Genomic DNA, 9,473 nt, shown 5'->3' with positions numbered 1-9,473 from the left:
CCTTTAAACTTCCCCTTTCCTTTGTCTCCAGATTTGGATGGTTTCTTATTAGTATTTTGAGGAACAATCTTTCCTCTTGATTCTAAATGAGTTTCCTAAACACATAATTCATCTAGATTTGTGGTATTAAACATAAGTATAGTATGTCTCAAATAAATATGTAATCCACCTATGTATTTAAGGAGAGTGTCTTGTGAAGACAAATCAACATCAAAGATTAAAGCGCTTCTTCTAAATTATTGTGTGTAACTTTGGACACTCTGACCTTTAGCTTGTCTAACATTTTCCAATTCATAATTGTTTTTCACATATAAGCTAATGGATAAAATGGCCTTCTTAATGAAGCTATAAAATCATTCTAAGAAGAGATAATTTTACTACTTTTCTTCAAGTCTTCTTGGGTTCTATCCTCCCACCAGATAAGGGTTTCACTTTCCAAACGAAGAGAAGGAACTTGGATCTTTCTAGCATCATACTTAATCTTTTGAATCCTGAAACATACTTCAATTTGATGAACCCAATTATCCAACTTTTTAGCATTTACTTCCCCATTGTACATAGGAAATTCAAACTTGACATCAAGCTTAAGCAAAGGAGACTTAGGATGTCCTTTCAGGGATCTAGGAGGAGTATTTCTAGGTATTAAAGGATTTGAAGAAGGAGGTGAGTATGGAGGTGAAGGAGGTGGTGGAGGTGGAGGCTTTCTCCCATTACCACCATTACCTTTTGATTGATTTCAAATTTCTCCTTGCAACCTTTCTATCCTCTCATTATACAAGAATTTCACCATATCAGACATATCATAGGAAGCCTTTCTAAAATCTATCTCATCCTCATATATCAGCTCCTATCCTTCTTCATGTGTCATGACTAGTAGAGTTTTTGGAGTTTTTCACCTCCTTAAACAAATTTGAGGGTTTGGTTCTTCAAGTACTCCTTATCCTCTATTCAAATTAGACCTTGAAATAATTCAAGTCTTCAAAATAACAATGCTCTAATACCAAACTGGTCTAAAATTTAAAAATATGAAGGTTTCTTGAAAACGTTTGCAAGCTAGTTTATGTCTTGTGGAAAATGGGTCAAAATTGCAAAACAAAATAAACTTATTAATTTTAGTTAAGTTTCACAGATGTAAACACATAAAAATAAACAACATGCAGTATCACAAAACAACAATTTGATGACGAAGTTCACCCCTTTTGGGTTACGTATCTGGGTCTAGCTTTCAATGTTGGCCCTTTATATTATATTCTCAAAATGTCAATTACATCAATGTACAATGCTCAAATCATAAAATAATGTTGCCATTGTATCCATAACACCCAAAAACCCCTGTGTAGGCTCTTCTTGGGCTTAAAATGGCTGAAAATGGCCAAGTTAGGCCTCCTTCTCCATTTCTCTACTATGTAACTTTCACATTCAAAAAATTGGCAAAACTGGAGACATTTTCCTCCTTTTGCAGAATTGTTAGGTGATAAACTGGCACGGGGATAGTGGAGATTCCATCGAAATTGGTGCATTTTGTCGAGTACTTCGTTGGGCACTCGCAACCCAACTTCCAACATTTTCTTTGGTTATATGGCATAAAATGTGTTCATCGGCATTGGCTAGAGGCCATGCGCCCACTAGCACTCTGCCCTTAGTCATGTTGTATGCCATGTGGTCACAGGCTGGGCCACGTGTCAGCCCTCTGCTCTGGACCCTCCATTGATGGTTCCACGATTTTGAACATGACTAGGGCCATGTATTCTTGTCCCATCCCCTCCATCGCTCCTATAGTTACACCACCACCATGTGACTTGGTGTTGGGGACATGTGGCCCACCCCTCCCCACCAATGTGCCAACATTTGAAAGCTAAATAAAAACCTACCACGTTGTATAACAAACACAATGTGTGGTCCAACATTATGACGATTAGTTTGTAACAGTGAGGTCGTTGAGTCGATTCTCGTCAGGTCAGTTGGTTGAGCAAACAATATTTTGCAAAAATCCTGAGGGCCACGTGGAATCTTCCCATTGGGCCATGTGGTACCTCCTAATTGGTCGAGCCAAAACAAAATAACTAATCAAAATTTGGCAATTCAACCTGTATGACCTGACACATGTCAGCACAGGATTGAATTGTCCGACCACCATACCTACTGAGTAAACTTGTTGATGTCAACTCCACATGATTGTACATCCTACCCAGTCAGTACCCTAGAAAACCCTACAAGTTGACATTTTAGTTGCTTGCCAAAAACTTCAGAAAGTGATAACTTTCACATACGGTGTCAGATTGAGGTGATTCAAGTGACGTTGGAATTATAATGATGAGATCTAAGATTTTGCACCAATCTCGAGTGATTTTGAGCATATTTTTTATCCCCTAGATCAACTATTGCCCTATTCTAACACCTACAAAATCCATTATCCCATTGATGAAAAATATAATATAATGGGATCCTTCCATTGCGAAAACCAAAATTAATGAACACATGCGTAAGGTACTACAAAGGATATTTCAATCTCCCAAATTGATGCAAATGGAATGATGAACCATCTACTCAGTCAAGAGAGAACAACATAAGGGTTGCACTTTCCAAACAAAGAGAAGGAAGTTGGATCTTTGTAACATCATCCTTAATATTTTGAATTCTGCAACAAACTTCAATTTGACGAACCCAGTTATCCAACTTTTCAGCATTTACGTCCCCATTGTACATAGGCAATTCAAACTTGACATTAATCTTAAGCAAAGGAGAATGAGCATGTCATTTTAGAGATCTAGGAGGAGTATGTCTAGATGTTAAAGGAACTAAAGAAGGAGGTGAGTATGGAGGTGAACTTGGAGGTGAAGGAGTTGGTAGAGGTGGAGGATTTCTCCCATCACCACCATTACCTTTTGGTTTATTTTAAATTTATCCCAAAATATCATTAGAATAACAACATAATTCTCTACAAATTATCTTTTTACTTAGAATAAAATTTCACAATGCTTATATGAATTTTTAGGGGTTCAATTCCATATAAAAGTAAAATTTTGAAATTTCATCCCCACATTTGGCCCAAAAGTGTAACCCATTTTCATACATTCACCCATGTGTGTGTGTGTGTATGTAATATGTTGGTAAATATACTTGTTTATATATCGATATAATATGTGTATGTAATCTCTTGTTCTTATGAAAGAGAATATATTGGGGAGACAAGTAGGTGAGTCAGTATTAGGATAAATGAAAACAAAAAACAATGATTATGTAGAATCATATAAACAACCCTAATTTAGTTGAGAACTCAAACATCTCAAAACACCATATTTATTTTCAGAAATTGAAAATAATTGCTTCTATTTGTAACAATAATAAGGTACACATAAGAGTGACGATGGAAAATGAATAACACAAATATAACTTTAAATATAGTGTGTGCTAAAATTCATGGAAACCTCAAAACCAATCATCTAAGTTAAAATTAATTTTAATGTTGCCATCTCTCTTTATACTTTGTCCCTTTAATGAAATTGAAGAAGAATCATAGCCAATGTTTCTTGTACATGCTTTTCGCAATGAGAAACATATTTATTGTTTGAAAGATTTTGTCTCTCTTGATGATGACCTTTTCTTTCAAAGTTCAAAATGTCAAAATTTTTAGACATTCTACTTAGGAAAGATTTTCCACTAAGTTATCTCCAATATATATGGAGATACCATAATATCGTATGTATTTTTTGTCACATCTCATGTATAGATTATAATTATCATTATTGTTAATAAAGACCAAATTCAATATTATACATTTGCATCCTCCCTCAAGATTAACAATTATCATTAATGTTAATAAAGAGCAAATCCAATATTATACATTTGCATCCTCCGTCAAGATTAAATTAGGACTACGAAAGGGGAATTATATTAATCCCCATTGAATATACTTTTTCTTAATCCCACTCAGTGAATAATGAAGGGACATAATAAGAATTTCCACATGTAAGGTTAATATGTGTAGGAATTTACAGGGTAAGTTCCTCAGACAGAACACCAAAGGACACCGCTCACAACCAGATCGCAGATCAATACACCAGTATTTTTGACGTGGTTAAAACCCTCAAAGAGGGAAACAGTCCACGGCCTGAGCCAACACGGCCACTTCAGGCAATTTATTAATAAAAGAATGAAAATTTACATAAGCTTCTCTCATAGACGGATTACCCTACAAATGACCCTCCATGCACTTTAAATAGAAATCATGGACCAATCGGGTGTCAAGCCACGGATCAAGTGTCAGTAATACCGAGGAGAGAATGAACCGTCGGATCACTACATATCGTGACCGTCAGATTGTAAGTTACAAAATGTACAAGGTAAAGAAACACACTTTACCTAACTCTATACCTAACTCTATACTAGACCAAGTTGTACTTAACTATTTCCTATGTGTCGGAATATCCTAACATCCCCCCTTAAGAACAACTTGGGATAGGATTGAAGGATTTACAAATATGACACAATAGGAGAAGAAAGGAGGCACTAGAGCCTATCCCCCCTTAGTGACAACTTCCTGAACTCCAACCATAAATCGAAGTTTAGTGAACTTCGCCTCTGTGAGAGCCTTTGTAAAGATGTCTGCAACTTGATCATCTGTTGAACAATATTGCACTTCAAGAACATGGTCATGGATGAGCTTTCTGATGAAGTGCATGTGCAATTCAATGTGTTTGTTGCGCTGATGTTGGACTGGATCTTTGCATAGCTGAATGGCACTTTGATTATCACACCAAAGTGTAGTCAGATGCTGCTGCTGAAAGCCAAACTCTGACAGGATCTGACGAAGCCACAAGGCTTCCTTACTAGCTTCTACGGCACCACGATACTCTGCTTCTGCTGAAGAAAGAGAAATGGCACCTTGTTTCTTGCAAGCCCATGTAATAGGTCTTGAACCAAGAGTGAACACATAACCGGCAGTAGACTTCCGATCATCAGGGTCACCAGCCCAATCAGAATCAGTGAAACCAACCAATAGAGGAGCTGTTTCGGCACTGTAATGAATCCCAAACTGAATTGTACCTCGAACATAACGAAGTATTCTTTTAGCTGCTTTCCAATGACTTTCACGTGGGTTTTGCATAAACCGAGAAACAAGGCCAAAAACAAAGGAAAGGTCAGGACGAGTGTGGGTTAGATACAAAAGTTTTCCTACAAGTTGACGGTATAAGGTAGCATCAACTTCAGGAGAAGTACAAGTGACTGAAAATTTCACTCCAGACTGGAAGGGAGAAGGGGCTGGCTTACAGTCTTCCATGTGAAAATGGCGTAGAATATCACAGGCATACTTGGACTGGGAAAGGGAAATACCCTTCTTGGATTGCAAGACTTGAAGACCGAGAAAATAATGTAAGTGTCCTAAGTCTGTCATTTTAAATTTATTTTTAAGGCTGGACTTCACATGGTTTATAAGGTTGGGATCACTACCGGTAAGGATAAGATCATCAACATAAAGAACAAGAATGATAAGAGACTTGCCCACTTTCTTGCTGTAGACAGTATTGTCAGAATGACACCTAGAAAAGCCAGATTCTAAAAGAAAGCTATCCATTTTGGCATACCAAGCTTGAGGAGCTTGCTTGAGACCATAAAGGGATTTCTTAAGCCGACATACAAGGCTGGAGTCTATTTTTATGAAGCCAATGGGTTGTTCCATGTAGATTTCTTCATGCAAGTCCCCATGCAAGAAGGCAGATTTAACATCCATCTGATGGACTTCCCATTTGAACGAGGCATCAAGGGAAAGAACAAGGCGGATAGAGTTCATTTTGGCAACAGGGGAGAAGGTTTTAGTGTAGTCAATGCCTTCAACCTGTGAAAAACCTTTAGCAATAAGACGAGCTTTATGTTTATCAACTTTCCCATCTGGTCCATACTTGGTTCTGTAAACCCATTTGCATCTAACAAGTTTTCATCCCTTTGGTAGAGGAACAAGATCCCATGTATCATTTGCCAATAATGAATGATATTCTTCATTCATAGTTGCTTCCCAATCTGGATGGCCCGAAGCTTCTGCAAAGGTGTCAGGATCATAATTTACTGGAGCTTGAGCCAGTAAAGAAGAGGCCCTGTCAAACTGGGAACGTGTGCGTCGCTGATCTGTAGGATCACCGGCAAGATCACCTGCTGCATCTCGAGTAGCACGAACCCATTTTGGAAGCTGAGGAGCTGAAGGGGGATCCTGAGATGGTGGGGGAGGATTGTCATCCTCACTTTCATCATCTGAAGAAGAAATGTTTTCAAAAGTAGAAGAGATAGGGAGAGGTGGCACATCCGCTGGACTAGGCTCGCAGGCCGATATATTTTCATCAAATTTTACATCTCTTCTAATGATAACATTTTTGGATTTAAATGGAATAAGTCTATATCCTTTGACATCTTCAGAATATCCAACAAAAGTACATTTTCCACTCTTAGGTTCTAAAGCTTTATGCTTTTCATCTGGAATATGGGCCCACGCTTCACTTCCAAAAACACGAAAGTGACTTACATCTGGTTTGATTGAGCTCCATGCTTCTTCTGGAGTGATATTCTTTAAAGCCTTAGTAGGAGTGCGATTTATTATGTAATTTGCACAGTTAATTGCTTCTGCCCAAAAACTAAGACCAAGTCCTTTAGATTGTAGCATATAATTAGCCATTTCCTTTAAGGTGCAATTCTTCCTTTTAGCTACACCATTTTGTTGTGGAGTATATGGAATAGTATGTTGCATTTGAATTCCATTCTCAGTGCAAAAGTTGATGAATGTGTTTTTAACATATTCTCTGCCATTATCAGATCTTAGCTTAAGAATTTGATGTCCAGATTGTTTTTCAACAAAGGCCTTGAAGGCCAAAAATGTGTTAAATACTTCACTCTTGAGTTTTAAGAAGTATACCTAAGTGCGTCTGGAGAAATCATCAATGAAAGTTAATAAATACTTGCATCCAGAGAATGGAACAACTGGAAGTGGACCACATAAATCACTATGCACAAGCTGTAAAGGGGCTGAGGCATGCCAAGAGGCACGTTTTTCAAAACTGTCCCGATGATGTTTTTCGAGTACACATCCGGAACAAACACCATCTCTGCAAGATACCATAGGAAGACCTGTCACCATATTTTCTTTACATAGATGCTGAAGGGAGCGATAGTTTAAGTGACCAAATCTCTCATGCCAAAGTTTGCTCACTTCATCGTTATGAGCAACAAATACTGAGGGAAGATTTGATGACCCAAAGTTGTGAAACTTATACAACCTTGTAGAATCATCAACAATGCCAGTAGCTAAAATCTGTTTAGGATCTCTTAGGTCCTTGATTACAACATCATGAGGTGAAAATTCAATGATTTTACCTTCACCTGAATGAGTTATCTGATATACAGATAGAAGGTTGCAGGATAAGGTTGGAACACATAATACATCATTAAACTAACCATTATCTAGATGAACAGTTCCAGTCCCTACAACACTAAGAGATCTATCATCACCAACATATATATTTTTGGTGTTACAATCATTTAAAGAAGAAAACATGGCTTTTTTTTTGGCCATGTGATAAGAAGCTCCAGAATCAATGAGCCACTCATGAGAATGAGAAGAAGAAGATACATTTAATGCATAACCAAACCGAGATGATTGACAACCACATGCAGAAAGTGCCATTCCTGAAGATGAAGTTGAAGTTGAAGAATGCTCCACATGGATGTTATGTTTCTTCATCGCTGCTTCCAAGGCTTCCATCTTCTTAAAGCATTTGGATTCTAAGTGGCCATCTCGATTACAAAAGTTGCAATGTCTATCAGTTTTCTTCCATTTGTTTTTATTTGTCTTATCATTTTGTTGAAATGATTTTTCATTTTGAGGCTGAGATTGCTTAGGACCCTTGTTTGGTTTAGGACCATTCTTTTTAGGATATGACTTCTTAGGATTCTTTGAATTTGGTTGCTGCTGGGCGACTAACGCTTTCTTGGAAGAGTTTCCAAGATTAAGAAGACCAAGGTGTAAGAGTTTTTCTTGTTCTCTTATTAAAGAATCACAAAAAGAGTCAAAGGAAGGGGACTTGTAGTCTGTTCCTTGAGAAATGAAGGCTTCTCTTGTAGAATGGAAGGTGGAAACAAACACAGAGTAGGCTGGTCCCAACTTAGTAAGAATGGAATAGATAAGGTTACTATCTTCTTTCTTAACCTTAACACCTTCCAAGAGATATCTAAGGGTCTTGAACTTGGACAAGAAATCTTCAATGCAAGAAAAATTATTAGGGTCCAATGTAAGCAACTCATTTTCAAGTTGATGGGCTCTAAGTTCATTTTTAATCCCAAAAACTTTATTGATTTGTTTCATTGCTTCATCAGGAGTATCAAGTTCTGCAATATGGAATCTAAGATCTGGAGAAATAGACATCCCTATCAATCCACGTGCTTGATCTTGCCTGTTTTCCCATTTAGCAGCCTTATCTTCATCCTTCGGTTTCTTTTCTTGGCCTGAGGCTATTCTGTAGAGACCTTTACTTCTAAGTAAATCCTCAATGTAGGACAACCATTGGAAGTAGTTGGTGCTGTCAAGGGTAACTTGGTATTGACTTTCCATTTCAAAGGAAACTGAAGCTAAAGATGCTGAAACTAAGTGTTCCAATGGATAGATCTCGAAAAATTAGGCTGGTTTAAAAAAACGGCTCTAAAAACGGCTTCCGGATGAAGAAGTTGTGGCTTTTTGAAAAAAAATGATGAAGTCGCCAACGAAGTGCGGGAATGAAAAGATCCGCCCCCCAAAAATGGAGATTTGAACCCAAGACCTCTACTCTCTTAAAATAGCTTTGAACCAATTGAGCTATACAAAAAATTTGAGAGAGAGGGGGGGGGGGGGTGATGCTTTGGGTTGCGTGCTTGCTTTGAGAAAGCTCGTTTTCCCTACAAAACAAAAAACACAAAACCCAACACGGACATGCAAAGAAAACGAACCTTACGGCTCGAAGTTAGCTTTAGCCGAAAAACTAAATATTTTCAAAAATGAACCTTGCGGCTCAAAGTTAGCTTTAGCCGGAAACTAAATATTTTCCTCAATGTTTCTGATTTTCCGAGATCACAGTAAGGCGTAGGGAAAAGAGCATACGCATGAGAAAAATCCTTCCTTTCTGTTTCTGATTTGCCCAGATCGCACAGAGTCCCAGGGCAAAGAGCATACGCAGAAATGAAAGGTATAGATCCGGTAATAAAAAAAGCTAAATAAACCGAAACCGAAATAAACAGAGAGAAAATAACTGTAAACTGCAAATAAACACTGTATACCCCCAGATCTTAAAAATGACGCAGCTAGGGCTACCGGAAACCTTTTCGCGTGAAACGAAAGGGGTTCCTCACTGGAACAGATGCTCCCAACACAATAGAGCAGTCCTCTCAGCCCGAAAGTAGTCAAAAACAGTAGATCTGGGAAACAACATTCGGATGCAGTTCTACCGGCTTCAGATTTG

Source organism: Pinus tabuliformis, chromosome 4_2, assembly GCF_031772625.1.
Source record: "Pinus tabuliformis cultivar Carrire ecotype Pingquan chromosome 4_2, CPIR1, whole genome shotgun sequence".
Lineage (NCBI taxonomy): Eukaryota > Viridiplantae > Streptophyta > Pinopsida > Pinales > Pinaceae > Pinus > Pinus tabuliformis.
The sequence above is the reverse complement of the archived record's forward strand: the minus strand, read 5'-3'. Positions refer to the sequence as shown.